We start from the raw sequence: 19114 nt of genomic DNA, 5'->3' as shown, positions 1-19114 counted from the left end.
TCAATTAAAAATATATTAATAGCCACAATCTTCAAATATTCATTTACATAAAAAGAGGGCCAAATGGTACCTAATCTTACATGCCACCTTTTTTGAAGAGATATCAAGTGCTTGGAAAGCACTGTAAAGATTTGATTGTCTCCTAAACAGTAGTGTCTGCACCAATGCTGTTACTAGTACATGTGAGTTTGTGCTCATTCATCTTAATTACAAGTGAGACTTCAAATAAAACAAATTAAATTCTGATGAGGTATGCAGCTCTTAACAAATCTAATACCCTGCTCACAAATGCCATGCAATTTATGAGTAGTGTCCTCTGGGTAACAACCAAGACACAAAATGGAGAGCTACAGACACATGAGAAGTTAAAGCAGATTGGCCTAAATTTAATTCTGGGGGTTTTGTTGGGGTTTTTTTCTTTTTTGTTGGTTGTTTGTTTGGTTGGTTTTTTTTTTTTTTTCTTTTTAATTCTTTATGATTTTAATAATTGTGACTAATCATTGGTCTTTATATAAATGTGGGGAGAAAAGGCAGGATTATCAGGATCATCTTACTTCATGAACAGAGAAAATATATAGGTAAACTTAATCAAATACAATCTGTTCCCAGAAATCATAATTTTATGAACTGTTGCAGCAGTCTCATTTTATCAGCCATTTACTTGTGTTGCTGGTGATGGGTATATGAGCAGCACATGATCATTCTGCCAGAAATAAGTGTTACCCCTTTCTCCAGCCTTGTCTTAGCCAATTCTCTCCCTCCCCTCCCTTGGCTATAGTTTGATATTTTAATTTCAAAAGTTTATGGTTCATTGAAGATTTTTGGTTGGGTTTTTCTTTTGAGTCAGCAAGGGAAAAGGGGAGGAAAGTTCAGTTTATAAGCTAATGATCTTGTTATCCAACCCATTTCCCCTGTCCTGTTTTCAGTTGTTACAGTCATATACAGCTGCCCTCTGCAAATTAATATTACCATTGCCATGCTTCAATGCTTTGTATTTCCAGCCCCTTTAAACCTCTTACTTTTGAACAGTGTTGTGCAATAACATATTGAATAAATGAGTAACCACTTCATACTGTTCTTGTATTTATGAATAGCCAGAGAAATTTCTTTTTTGACAGTGAATGAGAAATTAGATGTACTTTAAAGGCTTCGAAAGTGTATTTTCAGTTGCTACCAGATGAAATCAAAGAGACAAAATTACTTTTTCCTACTTAAATATTTCATTGATTTTTCTTAGAGCACCGTGCTCCCTCCTCTGTCTCCAAGGCATGCATAATGATTCCCTGCCTATACCATAAGGCAGCCTTTATAGATCTAAACCTGATCAGAGTATTTATAAAGAATAACCCACAATAATGTTAAATGCATTTTAATGCACATATTCCACCTGTATAGTGTACTGCCCAAGAACTTCATAACAGAAGAACTGAATTTTATTCTCTGCCTGACAGGCGTGTCTACAAGAGCTGTGTCTGCAGTGCTAAATTACACCCATATTCTGGCTGCCCGTGGCTTCACACACCCCATGCACATTAATTGTTGCAACCAGAAACAAAATTGAGAAAGGCATGTGAGACTGTGCATGAAAGGGGGGCACACTTATTGAAATTCATGTATTGCTCTGCTTGATTCCTCAAGCCACACGTGGGAACACTCAGCCGTAGGCAGCTGCATCACTGTCTCAGGGAGAAGAAGGAACTGGGGTAGAACAGTTCCACTGTGTGGTTTCAATGTTGGTCACAGCTTTTCAGACATGCAAGGCATAAACCAAGAACCTGGCCTGTTGGGTTTCAGTGCCTGCAAATACAGAATAAAATCCACCTAGAGGTTCTGTGGCAATTGTGTACCAACTGATGTGCAGTTAATCAGACCCCAGCTATTTTCTAAAAGTAAAATGCAAAGCCTTACAAGTTGTCATCGCATAAAAGCAAAAAAATCTTATGCATTCCTCCAAACTGAGATCAAACTGTGTCCACCAGATGTGCCAACAACCTGCCCAGCATTTTAGTGACAAACTTCTTTAGTCTCTCCAACACAGAAAGAGCAAAACACAGCATTTTTAAATAAAAAAAAAAAAAAAAAGAAAGTTCCTACTGCAAAGAAAGACCACACACAATTACAGCAGCACCCGTGTAAGTCTGCATGTGTGCTTTGGCTCTCACTAAAGCCTTGCACAGCTCTTTGCTGGTGTTGCTGCCTTAGAAGCACTGGTTATTTCAGCAGGAGACTCTGCACAGGGGCCATCCCTACATCAGAGTGGGCTTGAAAAGAAAGATTCTTTGATTTCAACAGCCCATTTCTTAATTCTTAGCAACTGGTGTAAATCAAGAGCTCCATTCCAGTTGCTCCAGTGTAAAACCACTTTAGAGAGCATATCCAAGTCTAGTCTTTCAACTTGCAGAAGCACCTGGACTCTGTCCAGGCTGGACTGGTTGGCTTTCTGCAGTTTGGAACTGAAACAAGGAGAGAGCTGCATTTCATACAGTTCCACTGCTCATCTCTCTGAACCTGACAGAATACAGCCCTCAGGGAGGTTACAAGTACACTTTTTTTCTGGTTAGATTGAGTCTTGCAAGTGCAGATAACTTTTTAATATTTTAAAATACATTTTGAATTACAATTGTAATTAAGCAAGGAGATTTTTTCCCCATAATCACATAAAATGGCCCAAGCAATTTAGTGTTCTAATTTTTATATTCATAGAGCAAATATTAGATTGTCCAGTTACATTATTGAACAATAGATAATAAGCCTAGGTCACGCTGTATGTTCTATTTAACATAGACATAGAATAACAAATACTAAAAAATATTATTCTAAAATTACAGGGGTTTTTACATAATTTTTCTTCTGGCTTCAAATTGTAATTCTATTGGGAGAATAAGCCTTCTTTTTCCTCAACATTTTCAAACTACTTCTTTCAGGACACTGCAACCCTGAGACAGCCACATACCTTCAAAGTAACTACTTAATATTTTTATATTTATGCCAGACCCCTATGAACCCATTAGTCCAAAACTAGAAGCATGGTGTAAGATTATGCATGAGTGTCATCCCTAATTGAAAAGAATGAAGCTAATTAAATATATATTTGTTCACCACAAGTTAGGAAAAAACATCATTCTGCCACTCCTATTTCAGATCCCATTTCATAAACAGTCCCTAAAAAACATCTACTTTGTGATAAATCATGTTTTTTGAGGATCCCAAAACCCCACATTTTCCATAAATGTTTCCTTGAGCATTCTGCATCAGTTCTGTGTTCATACTTAACTGGCTCCTATCATACCACATTCTTCAGGAAAGCAGCTGCTTTTCTGTCTTTGGTGTTTTAAAAAAAATTAAAATGAGACTTAACACTTTTAATTAGATGTTTAATTCATGCTTTTGTGAGCTATTTCCTTCCAATCTGAATTTTGTCACACAACTATAACAGTCTTTCCACTGCCAATTTTTTTTTTTTAATGCTAACTCAGTGTCTCAAAGAATGTGTATTGCACAATTTGGTAAAGAATTTGAAAGTGAAAGTCTAATTTGTGAGTAAAGTAGGAACACCGAGTAACTGGCACAAGCTGTGGCTGTAAAAATATGCAATGTTCAGAACAAAGACCCCTCCAAAACCAAGGGAACAATTTAAACACATTTCATAGGGCATACAGTAAATACTAAGTTCAAGGGACTAGTTGAAAGAGCAAATTGAACAGAACATGGCTCTTACTGATGAGATACAAGTATTTTACTACTTTTGTGGTTTTACTTTTAAAGAAGCAAATGCAGAAATACTCCTCAAAAACCAGATGAAATGTGAGTCAGCCATTTGACGAAGGTGGCAAAGAGGAGCCCAGTTTTCAGAAGGAACTTCCTCTTTCCACCCTTCCTGGCAGTCAGCACATTCACAGCATTGCTTTCCAAATCCTTCAGGAGCAGCTGAGTGTCATTCAGCCAAATTATGTTCCCATTAAGAAAACAGCACATACCATGGCTTTTTCTCAGATGTCAGTTATTGTTTCTCATCAGAGGATGAGGGCGAGCAGGATTTGGCCTGTCCTCAGGACAGCATAATGGATTATCATTAGTGGGAATGACAATGTTCTGTAGGCAAGAGTCCTTGTTTTGCTGCACCTAGTGCTCAGGCCCAAAATGAACAGCCCTGTTAATCCACTTGCTAACCTGGCAAACCTGCTCACCCTCCTCTGAGCTTGTTGTACCTGTACAGCGCCCACTGTGCACACTTGGGTGAGTCTCTTCAAACTGCAGACTTCAACTGGGCTCAACAGCAAACCCCATGGCTCGCCAAGACACAAGCCCCGAACTAAAGGCAGTTTCCAATCCTCAATGGAGACAGAATTTTGAGGACTATCCTGAGATACTTAAGGTTGTTTGAAACTGCTAGTTCTGCCTGGACACTACCACTCTCCTTCAGAAAAAGTATTTCTACATCTATGCTCATATAAGCAGATTAAATTACCTTTGGATAAGTTGGCTGAGAGTTTTCACATGATTTTTAAAAGTGACCTTAACATCTAAAATCCAGGCAGGCTCAGAAAAATACAGTTTTGCCCACAAAATATGCATTGTCCTAGCGCATTTTGAGAGTCTGAAAACTGCATCAAAACAACTGTGATCCAAAAGTTGTGCTCAAAGCCTGGCTCTACCAGAACTGTATTGCCAAGCACAAGTTGGTGGCCATGCTTCTTCACCATTCCTCCTTTTGTACAGGCCCTGTCACCTGTACTTCAGCTGGCAGATTCTGAGCCTGCATTCAGATGTAAAATTGTGAACTATTATTGCTTGTGCTGCAGAACTGCCAAAACAGCCAACAACTAAAGCAAACCCCCCACCCTTAGACCAAAGTGCATGTGGCAGGACAGGGACATTGCTGCTGAGTATTACCTGGCCTTGGATGCTGGTAAATATTACCAAAATAACTACCAAGTGCTATTTATCAGTGTGGACGCTCACAGAAGGTGCCATGATATTATCAGCATCACTAACTGAAGGTAGGAGAAGTGTGACAGTGCAGCCTGGACAGCCTGAGAACACACAGGTTCATACCTTGTCCTTTCCTCTCCTTGAGGCAAGGTAAGCGGGTCAATGCCTGAGTGGCCATATTTGCATCACTTCAGGTAACACCTTAGGTCACAACTTGAAAACACCCACAAAAATCTGTATCACAATCAAACCCTTAAATAACCAGAATCTTCATTTCACTCCAGATATCTGTGCAAAGAGCTGCTGCATCAATAGTTTATATACTTCAGTCAAATTCTTGGCAAAAGCAAGGTCAAAACCTCAGCAGGCAGTGGGGGACATGCTGCAGAGCTTCAGAGTGCCCAGTAGAGATAGATACACACATCCAGAGGCTGGCAATCAACCCCTCACTGCAGCTGGTGACTATGGGCTTGTGAGGGCATATGGAGCACACTCACAAACATCTTTAAATTTGGCTTTCTCATCTGGGTGGCCGAGTTCAGAAAACCACTCCAGACACCTCCCAAAGTGTTTTCTCAACTGGGAGCCTAGTTAAGTCACTTCAGGGGGAATTTAAATCAAAGATGGTTTTCTGCATCCAGCTGAAATGGATTGTTTAGTGATTACAGAAATACAACCGTTCAAGAGGGCTCGGGGTTCTGTGGAGAGGTAGAAAGGCTGGGAGTAGTCTGCATGAAAGAGAGTAAATAGTTTTGTGGGGGGAAAGGCATTTTTCTCTTTTAGCACAGCTACTAATGAAATAGCAAGAGTGGCTTACAAGGAAAACATGCAAACATTAGACTGCTGTGAATTATGCAGTTTGGTAAGAGATAAAATAATCATCAGCTCACCATCAAGACCAAATCTCTAAGCTGCTTGTAGGATCATGATCGGAGCGGTGTTGAGTCATCTCCTGTGCACCCCTCTGGGAACACGGCATTCCCGGCATACCAGGGCAGCAGCCGCAGCGCCGGGAGCGCAGCCCGGCGGGGCAGGCAGCGCTGGTCACAGGCACCGCCGCTTGGGAGGCACATCCCAGGGACCCACAGCTTCTCCTGGCTTCCAGCCACCTCTTCTTCCTTTATCTCCTCTGGAAGCACTCCTCCCCCTCCCTCTCACACCTGTGAAAGGCCGAGGCTTTCAGTCACTGATGGGATAGGTCACGGCTTTCATTTGTGGGTACAGGGAGGTGTCATTAGCTCGAGGAGCCCTTCCTGGCTGAGTGTATTTAAGGAGCTGTTGCAGCAGTTCTAGACTGCCTGATAACCTCGTTGTCACCTCCCCAGGTGGCTGTAATAAAAGTGGTGCAATTTTCTTTAGAAGGGCAGGAACCTGCAAAAAAAAAAATTAGATATGTCAAGTTAGTCCAGTGTGTGGAGACTCCAGGGTAATTTGCTTCCCTTTATAAACCTGAACTTGATTTGCTTCATTTCTTTCTAGATGAACCTGAACACTGGCTTTCAATTCTCATGGCCTCTTATTTATTATTTTTTAGACAGTTCATCTCTTCAGACACAAATCATAATTGCCAGAGACTGGAGGGAAAGAGCCCAAATTCAAATGAATACATACATACATATGTGTGTGTGCACGTGTATATTAAACTGCTGCCTGTCAAAGCTGGAGGGAAGCTTTTAAATAAAGTCATGGAGAATGTCAAGCAACGTGAAGCAACCTAGTTAAACACTAAAAATTCTGTCCTCCCTTTCGTTTGGCTCCTGATTTATGTCAAGCTGCAGTAAGTGATAATAACACAAGGTTATTAGATTTATTTGTGATATAAATATGAAGTGTATGCATTTAGTAACCTTCAGACTATAAAGCACAGATGAAAGTACATCCATACGTTCCAAACCACCTCATTTAAAACTTATGCAAAGCACACCAAAAAGAGAAAGCATGAGAAAAATACTCAAGTGTCAGTACTCTCCCTGAAGCACAAATTTTCTCTGAGAGCCACATTAGCACAAAACTGCTTGAAGGCAAAGACTGGCCGGTGTACAAAAACGTCAAGCTCATGTTTAATTTTCATCAGATCTTAAGCCAAACCTCCTGCACAAGGATTAGTTTAACAGCTGTGAGAAGGCATTACCCAGCAGGACACGAACACCCCCTGTTAAGGAGGGTGAGCCCTCTCTCCTGCTCGGCGGGGAGCGGTGCCGCACGGGGACAGTCCTGCTGGGAGCCACCGCTGCCGCGACACGGCCCCGGACATCCCGCCAGCGCTTCTGGGCTCGCCCACATCCTGTGCACACGCGCGGGTGTCGCGGCTGCCCTGGAGGCGCAATGTCTGTCTGGCCGGGGAGTTCCCTATCGCCTAATCATCCTCCTCCCTTGCTCGGGTGGGATATCGCTGTAAGAAACTTCTCTGAACACACCTACACAACATCAATTTCCAGGAAAGTGGCAATGCTGTTAGTAGTTCTGCCTGTTCTCAACCTCCTTTGCAGCAGAGAAGTCTAATAGTGAATGTATTTGACTTTAAAAAACAATAAACTTCACAGAAAGGAAATTTATATTTTCACACATCTTAGTTCAGCAGGCTTCAGTTTAATTCTAAGCCCTTCATTTGAGAAATCAGTTGTGAAGTTGCTAATATGTCAAAATATCCAAGCCAAAGAATCATCTGCCCAGGGAGGTGGTGGAGTCACTGTCCCTGGGCGTGCTCAAAAAAAAAGACTGGACATGGCACTCAGTGCCGTGGTTTAGTTGATGAGCAGGTGTTAGATCTCAAAGATCTACAACCTAGGCCACTCTGTGATTCTGTAATGTTGATGCTATTTCAAGAACAAGTGGAAAGTGTAAGGTAAAGAGTTAAGACCAGTGAAGAACAGAACATTTGAATATTATCTTCTACAGGTGACTAAAGATCTAATTGCTGTTAGTAAAAGCAAACCCTTTGTGTCAGGAGTGCTTACTTCAGTGGCTGCAGATTAAAATACTCTAGTTAGTTCTTTTTATATTCAGGAAAAAAAATTAGCCCATAAATTCTTTTATGCTTTCAGTGAAGATATTTTTGGAACTGCAATAAATTTCCCATTACATATAATACACTACTGTCTGATTATTTTTTTTTTAATTTTTACCTTAAAATTATGTCTAAATGGGACAGTCCAATTATGTCTGATTTAATGTTCTAATGTAATCCTGTGTGATTACAAGAAAGGTCTTGGGTTATTTAACAAGTGACATTTTGGATTTATTACAAAAGCGATATTAGAAGTATAGGACCTGTGGGGAGCCAATTAAACTTTCCTGGACATCATCTGCTTGGCAGTGTCCTCCTGCCACCCATATAGCCCCTTGCCTGGGAAACTGGAGTTTAGTTTAGGGCTGTATCCTTTCAGAGAGCACAAGAAGAAGGCTAAAGACAGATTTCAGCTGTTCCTGTTACTGACTCTGTCAAAATGAGCACCCCATGGAAATAGTCAGGCCACCTTGTCTGTGGTATCCCAGAGAGTCAATGCCAAGGAGAGAGTGGGCCTGCGTAAGTATGTAAGTGAATAAATCTTACAAGCCAAAGAAGTGAAGCACCTGAACCAGCTTTACTCCCTTTTGTACAGAACTGATGTGGAAGCTGAAATTATGCCCCATCCATTCTCTCTGTTTCAGTGCATCTGTGTGAAAATCCATTTCAGGCAAGGCAGAACGCTGCTTGGAAAGTCCTGGTGGCTGGAAAGGATGTGTGAAGAAGGTTGACCCTGGCTGGGCTGGGTAGAGAGCTGCTACAGCTGGCAACTAGAAAAGCTGGATTTTAATTGCAAATGAAGAATATTTGTTCAGTCATAGACATGGAACTGTGTGATGACTGTTACAGAGTCTTTTTCAGGAGTGGAACTTGCACTTGAAAATGGATTTATTAGAAATTTTATGGTTCTATTTCTCATAATGAGATATTGATTTTTCAGCTAGATATAAATGAATTAAAATAAAGGGGAAAAAAATCCTAAACTTTATCCTAGTGACCAAAGTGATGTCTGCTGTAGAAGCCTTTTGCTCATACAGGCAAGCTAGACTTTCTCAGTCTTGCCACAGCAGTCTTCATGTGGCCAGGCCACACAAGGAAAGTTTCATATCACTCCATTGAAGCCACTTGCAGAAGTAGAATAGGATAAGCTTCCTCAAAGAAGTGCAATTTTAGCAGAATAATTCTGTTTATATAGCAGCTTTCACTGGTACAATTATGATGACTAGATATTACAGTCCTCTCTGCACCTGAGAGGATTCATTCCTGTGCCAACAAAACCTTCAGACCAGGCCAGAAGCAAAAGTTGAGTTAATTAGAATACAGATGAGCACTTTATGATTTACCTCTGTTTTACCACTCTTATTACACAAGCAAAATGAAAGTCATCTCATTATGCTAAAACTGTACCAGCACTCAGCTTCCTGCTACTGGTTTCTAGCTGGAAACCAGCTGCATTGATGGATGTAATGAAGAATAGACAGGTACAGACAAGGAGAGATCCAGGGAGTGGCCAGTCATCACAGGAAATATTATAATCTTTTGATCTCTTGCTGTATCCAGATCATTTAAACATTGCAACTGAGAACAGTATCACATGAAAACTCTCACTCTGCCCTGATATGCCTTGCAACCATTTTTATGTTCCTCTTCAGCCCTCAGAAGTCTTATGCCTATGTTATTTCTTTATTGCTTGTTTGTTTTTCTCTTCTTCACTGCAGCCCAGCTCTGGCTGTATCAGGCATAAAGCAGAATGCACGATACACTTTTTCAAGGCATTCAAGCATGAACTATTTTTCACTCTGGATTCCCTCTGCCCTGTTTTGCTCCATAACTTTTCCCAGTGCAGTGATCAACCCGTCCTCCAATCGGCTTTACAACCTCCCCAACAATACTGCTCCATAGATCAGCCCAGGTTGCTGCAGGATCATGATGGTTTTATGCCTCCAGCCTGCCACTTCCCACTGCCCCTAACTACCCAGCGAGTGGAAGTCCCAAGGTTGTTTGTAAGCTGGTGTGTGTAATACAGCCAGCAGGCTGGCCTGGGTTGTAAATTTGATGTATTTCATACTTAAGTAGGACTGTCAACTGTTAAATCCATTCCTTGCTAAAAATAAAAGCTACATAATAAGCCTGATACTGTAGATCACTTTAAACCAGATACTGTAATCCCCACTTGAGACAGATACATGACCTATTAAATTAAACATAGATTCCCTGAAATTACATGCAGAACCTCTCTCAGATCAGACTGACTCCATTACTTTACCCTGTAAATAGAAATATTGAACTTGTATATATATTCAGACATGATGTATATAGTCACTTACCAGCTTTTGTATATGCATGCTGCATTAGCAGAGGTGTGCCTTGAAACAAAAACAATGTTGACAACATTTTCAAAGCAAAATGCCTGATACCATCTTTCTAAATATGTACTTAATTTTGTTAACAAAATAGGTCTTTATTTTCTGAACAGGTGACATCAATGGCAGCTGAGGAAAAATAAAACCATCTATATTAAGGTGCCGATAAATTATTTTATTTGAAAACAGATTTTAACAACTGGAAAACAACAAAAAGCAGAGGTGAAAACCTTGGGAATGCCCTTATATTTGAATAGATCCACTGTGATTTTTTTTTTTTTTCCTGGTAAAATGTGTATTTCTGTAGATTTTGCAACTCAATAAACTCTGTTGTTGTAGTTGTATTTTACAGCTTTCTAGCTATCTTCACTCTGTTACTGAAGGGTAGCTCTGGTGATCCATGAGATGGAAATATTGAGGAAACCAGGAAAGAAGACAGCCCTGTGACCTGGTGTGGAGAGAGGATCTGATCACGCCAAGACTTCAGCCTTATTTTCCCATGGTTCCCAAGATGGACAGAAGAATGAATACTGTCTTCATGTGGATTATTGCAGAAGGGAAGAAACAGGTTATGCATATTTTATGCCTGTGTGGCACCTACTTAGTGAGCTTTAGCACTGGACACTGCATTATATCATTATGTACAGTGTTAAACCAGATTACTGCTGGGTACCCACACCCAGCATTTCACAGCTGCTCTCTTGCTTTGGCACACAATCAGGGCTTTCTTCCAACATAGCTCAGCAAAACTGCTACCTCCGTGTCTTGCAGCAACTCTCATTTATTTATTCAGATTTATCACCACACCTATCAAGCTCTTTGCTTTTACATGTTTCCTTTCTGTCTTTTTTTTTCCTTCTCAAACTTCACTGCCTCAGCTGTTTTTCTGAGGACTTACTACAAAACTGGGCCTTTTCTACTCTTTTGGAGTGCAGGAGCAACTCTGCTATTTCCATATAAAGCTCCAAATTGGGAATGTCAAATGGAATCAACAGCATCTGAAACACAAGCAGCCAGCTGACCAAACAAATGAATAAGCAAAACACTAAGCAGGTTATGTGAGGCCACCATTCAGGTGGATGCAAAAAATAACACTTGTGCTTCTAGAATGAGGATAAATCAAGATGCTGCAGTCTGTAGCAGTATTAGAGGGGTAGTAGTTTCCCACACAGTAAAATGAAGTTCTCTTAAGCAATTCCTGCAGTGGATGAGTCACTGTCTGTCTTGGCTGGTTTATTCAGAATTATTTCTGTTCAGCATGAATGGAGGAGAAATCTTTTTCTCCCCTGTCTGTGAGCCCTCAGATTTGCCAGACCTGTGCTGATGCAATACATTCCACAGCCCCACTCCAGGTACAGTCTCAATGAGTCTGTAGTTTTCCAAGCAGCCTATCCATGTTGGAAGCAAGGAAGCTGAATGTAATCTGTTGGTTTTTTTGCAGGAAGCCCTGCTCCTGAGCAGCGAGGCTGTTGAGGCAGCAGCAGCAGTTCTGTGAATGGGGAGCAGCAGCTGATGGCAGCGGGACGTGTGACGCCTGTCTCAGAGGTCACAGCTTTGGGGAGTAGCTGTGACTGGGAGGAGCTGAAGCCATTCTTCTATGAAGAAGTGTGAAGCCAGCCTATATATTGGTGAAGCCACTTCAGGGATATGCTTCAGCAGAAAGACATGACAAGCTGTGAATTACAGTGCATTAATTCAAGCCTAACATATTGTCAAGTATGGGGCCAAAGGGCTAAGAGCCATCCATACAACTAGGTGTGAATTAATTCACACTGGTTCACACACTGAAGTGTCTTATTGTGATAATAGATTTAATACTCCTAAAATGTTATTTTAAAATATCTATATATTATTAATTAAGGTGTAAGACTTATGCCTCCAGAACACTGAATTATATCTCAATGAAACCATTGCTCAAAATTCTTATTAACCCAGAAGGTCACTCAATTTCTCCTGCCCATTTCATAATAATAAATAGTATAAACTGTTCCGACCATTCCATCTCTTTGTTACAGGAACTATCACCATCAAAAGGGGAATCCCTCTTCCTGTATGTAAAATTAATGCTCAAGTATGTGGTTGGATAAATGTTTCCTGCATGTAGATGTTCAGCCATATGTTTCTGGATTTCTCTTTGATAAGTAAGTGCTGGTTACCACTGAGTGATTATGTGCAAAACCTGTGCCAGGAGGAAAGGTGCCTGTATGCAAGTGCTAATCAATGAACTTTGCCACCCGTCAATTCATATTTCCAAAGTGCTTGCATTGAAATGAATGTCATTACGGCTATGCCAATTAGTAAGAAAAATACACTGGGCTTTTGTCTCTTGCCAGTGGAGGTCAAGGTACTCTAATTTTAACAGGATGTCATCCAGAGAGGAGCTGAAAAACAGATTGGGTGGAGCCCAGCCCTGAGGAAAGTTTATTAAAGCTGATGGGAACTGCCCAGAGTAGGTCAAACTCATTCTCTTCTATCAGGAATGAGTTTGGTCCCCAGGGAACAGTTAAATATTAAATCCATTTCTGGTTTTTGTTTTGTTTTGTTTTTAACCGAGTCTTGGCTTCTGAGCTGTTTATAAGAGAAAATGATATAGTAAATTATGTAAGATAAATGATACAGTCTGGCAGTGTGAGAAATCTTCTATTCCTAACTAATTCTAATTTTTTAAGCTACTGTATGTCATAGCTAAAGCAGCACATGCTATCACTGAGCTGTCTTCGAGATTTACTACTTGTGTTAGTGTTTCATCGTGGTTTGTTTAAAATGTTTGGGGGGCTTGAGACTGTGGTGCTGTGCTGAGGTTGTGAGCTGCATGTAAAAGGCTGAAAATGCCCTTCTGCATTTGAGTGGTGAGTGGAGAGGTCTGCTGTGGAGGCAAATTGAAGTAAATGACCAACAGTCAGTTAAATGTTTCTCTATCAAAGAGTGCTCTATCGGGTGTGACACTGAAAGACCTTGGCATGGGTGAAGACAAGATTTTGTGGACCTGAATGGAGCAAAGACAGCCAGATCTGAGGCTCAGTATGAAGGCAGCCACGAGAACACGTGCCCTCCGCAACCTGGCTAAGCAGACCTGTCTCCTCTTAAGACAGAAGGCTTCCCAGTAAAGGTTTTTACATTTTATTGATCTTTGTCTTTTATCTTCCTCTGCAGCAAACCTTTCCAACAGCACAAACATTTTATTAGACAGTTACACCGTTGTGGCTGCTGTATGTTCCTTCCAGAGCACACCTCTTCTATGCCGTGCTGGTTTTGCCTTACAAAGCAAGTTAATAAATTATATAGTGATGAGCTTTGATTGCTTCACATTCAAGCTGCACTCTCCCAGAGGCTGTGTCACCCAAGATATTAGCAGAGAGAGCTGCTCTGACCTCATTTAGTGGGCAGGCAGGAGCAGTGCTGTGGTGCAGCCCCTGGAGCATAGTGAAACCATTGTCTCCTTCCAGGACAAGCCACAGAACCTGAACCGCAGGAGCGTACCCTTGGATGTCTGTTGGCATTTCAGTTCTGCTACACAGTGAAAGGAGACTGTGTCTGAGCATCTGGGAGAAAAGCCTGTGACAGGTTTATTTGATATTTTTACTGGAGACCATACAATTACTGGAATACCTGGATTTATTTGAATGGAAGTATTATAGAAATATTCTCTCCAGTGGTTTCCTGCACAGAGAGGAAATTTCATTTTGCAGCCAAAATTTTGTCAGAGGGTCACAACCTCTTTCTCAATGCTGAAAAACTGTTGGAACTCACCCTGTAATAAAATGAAAGTCTTCCAAACAGATTAACCCCCCTCAGCCTATGATGGAGTGTCCCTCCACACTGATGCTGCCCAAGGCTGGTACAACATGTTGGGCACTTTCTTATTGGAAAAGGCCTCGAGAAGGGCAGCATCATCACCAGGACCTGCTCTGGGGCTTGATGAAGGGCAAGACAGGCACAAAAGGTAAACCCAAACGTGAAATGTATGTTAAGCCCATTTTTGAAGGCAGCAAACTCCTGATGAGAGACTATTTCTCAAACCCCTGTGCTGGCAGAGTCTGGGGGCTTTAGAGTAAGAGCATCACAGCTACAGGTGAGGAGAAGGGGTACAGGATCCTGACTTGTGCAAAATGCAGTCAGGGTTTGTTTTCTCATGGAATTACTTCTGGTTGCTGTCTTCTGAGCAAAACCTTTTAAACATGCAAAACATGTGGCTAAAAGGGGAATTCAGAAGTACTGGTCTGCACACTTTGAAGTGAAACTGAAAGTTTTGGGTTGGAAATCTCAGTGACCTGGTACAGCCTTGCCTTTCCTTTCTGTGGAACCAGCTGCTGCCATTTCTGTGCTAGAGTGAATAAAAACCACGAGCTAGGGTCAGAACAAGCCTGTTCCCACTTTTTTTTATTTCCCAGCATCTGAATTGCCAGATGAGATCAGAGCTAGAGTCCACCTAGACCTGTTTCCTGTCTCTGATAGCAGCCAGAACCAGATCCCTTGGATAAAGGCATAAGAAATCTCACTTTTGGCAAAAAAAGAATAATTTAGCCCCTCCCCCTGCCCCCCCATGGGTTCATCTTAATCTCTAAGAGTGGGAAAGTGTTTGAAACTTTGAGGTATGAGCTTTTACAACCTTTCTACGACTCTCTTAGCATTAATTATCATAACTCTGGCACCTCTAAAAACTTGTTGTAACATTTGGCACTGTGTCGAGAGTAAGGCATGTTGAAAGAAGAGAACAGGACTTCTAAAAACGCCGAGCACTGCTGGGATTATTGACTCAAGGACCTCAGTGAGGGAACATAACATAGGGTCATGTTTCTCAGTAATAACATGGGTGGTTGACTTCCCAGCATAAGGAAAAACTGGAAAAAATTGAAACTCATGTTGTTTTGGATAGAGCCCAAGAAGTTACTGGAGATTTACAATTAGATCATGCAGGAACTGTGGGCTGATTTGGTTTCATTTTTTCAAACAGATGTTGGAGAGGTCGCACAAGAGGTGGTGTGGAGGGCGCTATATTAGTAACTGAAATAAGTGTAGCTAATTCCAATTTAATACTGCATTTTATGCATCACAATCATTTTCCTAAGTGTAAATACTGAGCATATTAATTATTGCATGGTAATTTTCTAGCCCTGTAATTAAGTCGTTTTCCTTGAAAAGAACCTACAGAGTCGTGGTGCAGATTTTCAGCAGGCATTTCTCCTGTTGCTGCTGCAATTGGCAGCAACATAATCTATCCCATTGTCATTGATGAGCTCTTCTGACTAAGAGGGAAAGTGACAGTAACATTCATATCGGATCATCTGGAATTGGCCAACTGCACATTGCATTAAAATATGAAGTGGAGAGCAGTCCTGTGGGGGCAAGGTTAACAGTTCCTTTCCATCTGTAATTCCTGTCATTCTTGGGTGCAGTCTGTAAGCTGTCACATAGCACAAGCATTTGTGGAGGATACACGAATTACCAAAACTGACCACAGCAAGACAAATACAAGCTGTTCTGGGACTACTGGTCAGTGTGGGTTTGTACAATAGAATTTAATTTTCATCTGTGACACTGGAGACCGTCTTGGGGTGGAGGATGTCACGTGGAATGGTATCTGATAGACTTTCTCAGATTGTTCATCTTATTTGCTGTCTCAGGTAGTCATTTCTGCCTTCCTGTGCTGGGGTACTGATGCTACCAGTCTGGCTTTACCCAATCATCTTTAAAGACAATTATTCTGTGTGGTTGTATCCTTAATTATATCATACAGTACCCAGGAAGCAAACATGCTGTTTTCTCTTCTGTCCACTATTAACAAAACCCCGTATCACCACCAGCATTAAGCACTGCAGCCAGAAATCATATTACTTAGGAAACAATCTCATTTTCTTTTTCCTGAAAAAAACCCACACAGAACAAAACCAAAGCACAGTTTTAATGTTCTCTAGTGTTTGTTCTCTAAATACTGGAGGACACAGAGAGCTCTAACAAGCTCAGCTGCCCCTCACAGAGCTCTCTGAATTCCCTGGATGTTCTGCACGCAGAGCACAGACCAAGCACATCTCTCTGTGGCTGACCCTCTCTTCTTGTGCAGGCACCTACCAAGAATATATTACCCCCATGATTTGGCAAAGCACAAATAAACTTCCAGAAGTTTTGCAGTATCAATGTCCTCTCTAAAAATAGAGCTTCATCTCTTATGGAGTGGAACACCAGGAAGCCATCAGCACCTGAGAACTGCCCAGCCTGCTGATGTGGTTTTCCTTCCATACTCTGCACTGAAGATCAGCCAACCCTTTCATTCCTCCATTAATCACCTCTCATAATTACAAAATAGTAACCACAAAACAAGCAATCTGGTGACTCTTGCAGCAGTTTAGCATTTCTGTACTTCCTAGCAAGGCTGTGAATATTTGTGTTTCCAAAGCAAAGGACCTGTGGGCTCCTGACACATTCTTCCTGTCCCACCCCACAGGGCACAGCTGTGCCATGTAGTGCCCACTGTCTGCAGGTGAGTAAGGGCTGGTGCTTCAGCAGCTCTGGTTCACTTTTATAAAGTTCACTGGGAGCTGAATGTGCTCACAGCCTTGAGGCTGGGGCTCAAAACATCTGAGCTAACCTTTAGACACCTCTGCTCTGGTGTGTATTTAGTGAAGTGAAATGAAGACTATAGAATAATCAATCCTTCTATATTGTGACGGGTCAATTGCTTATTTTAGAACTGTCTTGGCTGGTTGATTATTTAATTTCCTTGAAAGCAAGAAAAATAATCATTGTGAAAGTTACTAATGTACTCCAGGTGAAATGCAACTAAACCATTCATTCCAATATTCACATTAGCCAAAATATGCTTGCAGTTTTATATTTTGACCCTTTGCTCCTTCCTTGTCAGAAAATAATGATAAAAATGATTAAATGATTTTAAACTATTGAATTCTAATTTTTTTAAATGATTGACTTGACATTTCAGTTCATTAGCTTTCAACCTGAATTGAAATTTGTTCCACAGTTCTTTACTTAATTTGTTAAGTTCCAGCTTTTCTGTTTACATGATTGGCACTAAATGAAGAAATCATTTACCAATGCTTTAATTGTCATGCTTTGTATGCAGTGCACTATGATAAGACTGTCTGTATTCACTATAAAATGATCAAAACATAGAATTTGACTTTTCTTCTCTTTTCCTTCTAAATTTCAATACAATTTGGGATTTTTATAAAGCTTTTTTTTGTAAAAGCACAGGTTCATATGCACTTAAATAATGTTGATGGAATCATAAAGAGAAGCTGTAATTATATTGTCAACTTTCTTTTATTCATTCTGTGCATTTCTAGCAATATTTAGAGCTGCTCTATGTTTTTACTACCAGATAAACCTGATTTGATTGCAAACTGTGTAAATTAAATAATCAGTGACTCTCTGTATGCTGTGTCCTTTCACAGTTTCTGAGCTCACTTGTACTGTGGTAAAAAAGCACCAATTGCTCATTGGTGCTTCTCTCAGGGATGATTTGGGGTGAGTTATATTCAGTAGATTCAGGCCCCTAAATCTAAACCTTGCATGCTTTCACCACACAACTGTTGAGGGGGAATGTAATGTCCATTCAGGCTCCACTGGGAAAGCTCTCCACTGCCAGCAAGGCCTCATTCTTCCCAGAGGTGAATAAATTTGTGTTTCTCCATTCCCTAAAGCTCCCTGGAGTGCAGAAAGCAGATGCTTCTCTCTGGCTCTCTTACAGGGAACATCCATGCCATGCCGTGCCATCCTACGTCACACCAGTGTTCTCGGGGCAGATCTGAAAGAAGTCCAGGCAGCCCATATTTTCTGCCATTTGGGCAAAGTAATGGATGAGGTGAACTCTGAGGGTTATTTCTAGACCTCTATTGATGATAAATATACACAGGAGTAAAAAACACCCATGAGCAAGGGTGAGCATAACTCCCTGACTGTGTTGCTGGACCGGTCATCGGTGGAGTGGAGAGAACCAAGCTCTGCTCTTCACCTTTTTGGGTTTTTTAAAGAACTGGCTCTGCATTTCGAGCACAGCTGTGCAGCCATCTAATTACACACAAACCAGATTTTATTCAATTCTTCTTACATTCAAGTGTTTTCTGTACCTGTGGGTTGAAACAGGCAGGTATTTTTCAGCCCATGACTGCGATAAATTTTCTGCAGCACAGTGTACAAAGGCTAAGTTCTTCAAAAACAGGGGTACGGCCATGGAAAGGATCCAAGCTAATCAAATGGAAGAAATTTCAATTATATAATCAAACAGTTATATTTTAATTATAATTGTTGCCACAGGGCAACCCAGGATTACTTTGTGTGACCTTCTGCTTAAATGTTTATTTCTGAAGTAAAACATTATAAGGCATCTATGGCAATTTCATTATTATTAAGAAATTAAAAAGAATCTATAGTTATGTAAGGGACCAGTACAATTACCGACATCATCTTTCAGAACAGTTAAATGCAATAATAAGCCACAATGAGAAACTGGAGCCTTAGAAATGAATGAGATGGCACTAAAAGAGATTCACTGACAGGGAGCTCAGGGCTTACTGAGCTGTTATTTATTGCAGGGCTAGATTTTTAAAGCTACACTAGTGACAATAGAACAACAAAAAATAGTACAGCAGAATTAATTGTACAGATTCACTCTTTAAAGCCAAAATAGACTATCAGGAAGTAGTCTTCAAATGAAGTAAGGAATTCAGAGAATTTAATTCATCTCTCTAAATCTCCAGGGAAAGCATTGTTTCTCTGACAGAGGCCTGAGTGTGACTCAAATATCCCTCCTCTTTAAAATCCACATCCCACCCTCTTCTCTCCACCCATCTGGATG

General features: G+C 40.9%; 2 protein-coding genes across 2 annotated transcripts in view; both read right to left on the bottom strand.

The window, feature by feature from the left end:
- The window catches only part of AFF2 (ALF transcription elongation factor 2), a 359389-nt gene extending 353489 nt beyond the window's left edge, over window positions 1–5900 (bottom strand). The window contains exon 1 of the mRNA XM_053989974.1: window positions 5823–5900. The gene's annotated coding sequence lies outside the window, so the exon portion shown is untranslated. The remainder of the gene's footprint in view (window positions 1–5822) is intronic.
- LOC128814568 (uncharacterized) overlaps window positions 1–19114 on the bottom strand; it is a 79782-nt gene that overhangs the window by 19556 nt on the left and 41112 nt on the right. The window lies entirely within an intron of this gene.

This window comes from Vidua macroura, chromosome 14 (assembly GCF_024509145.1).
Source record: "Vidua macroura isolate BioBank_ID:100142 chromosome 14, ASM2450914v1, whole genome shotgun sequence".
Taxonomy (NCBI): Eukaryota; Metazoa; Chordata; class Aves; order Passeriformes; family Viduidae; genus Vidua; species Vidua macroura.
The sequence above is the reverse complement of the archived record's forward strand: the minus strand, read 5'-3'. Positions and strand labels throughout refer to the sequence as shown.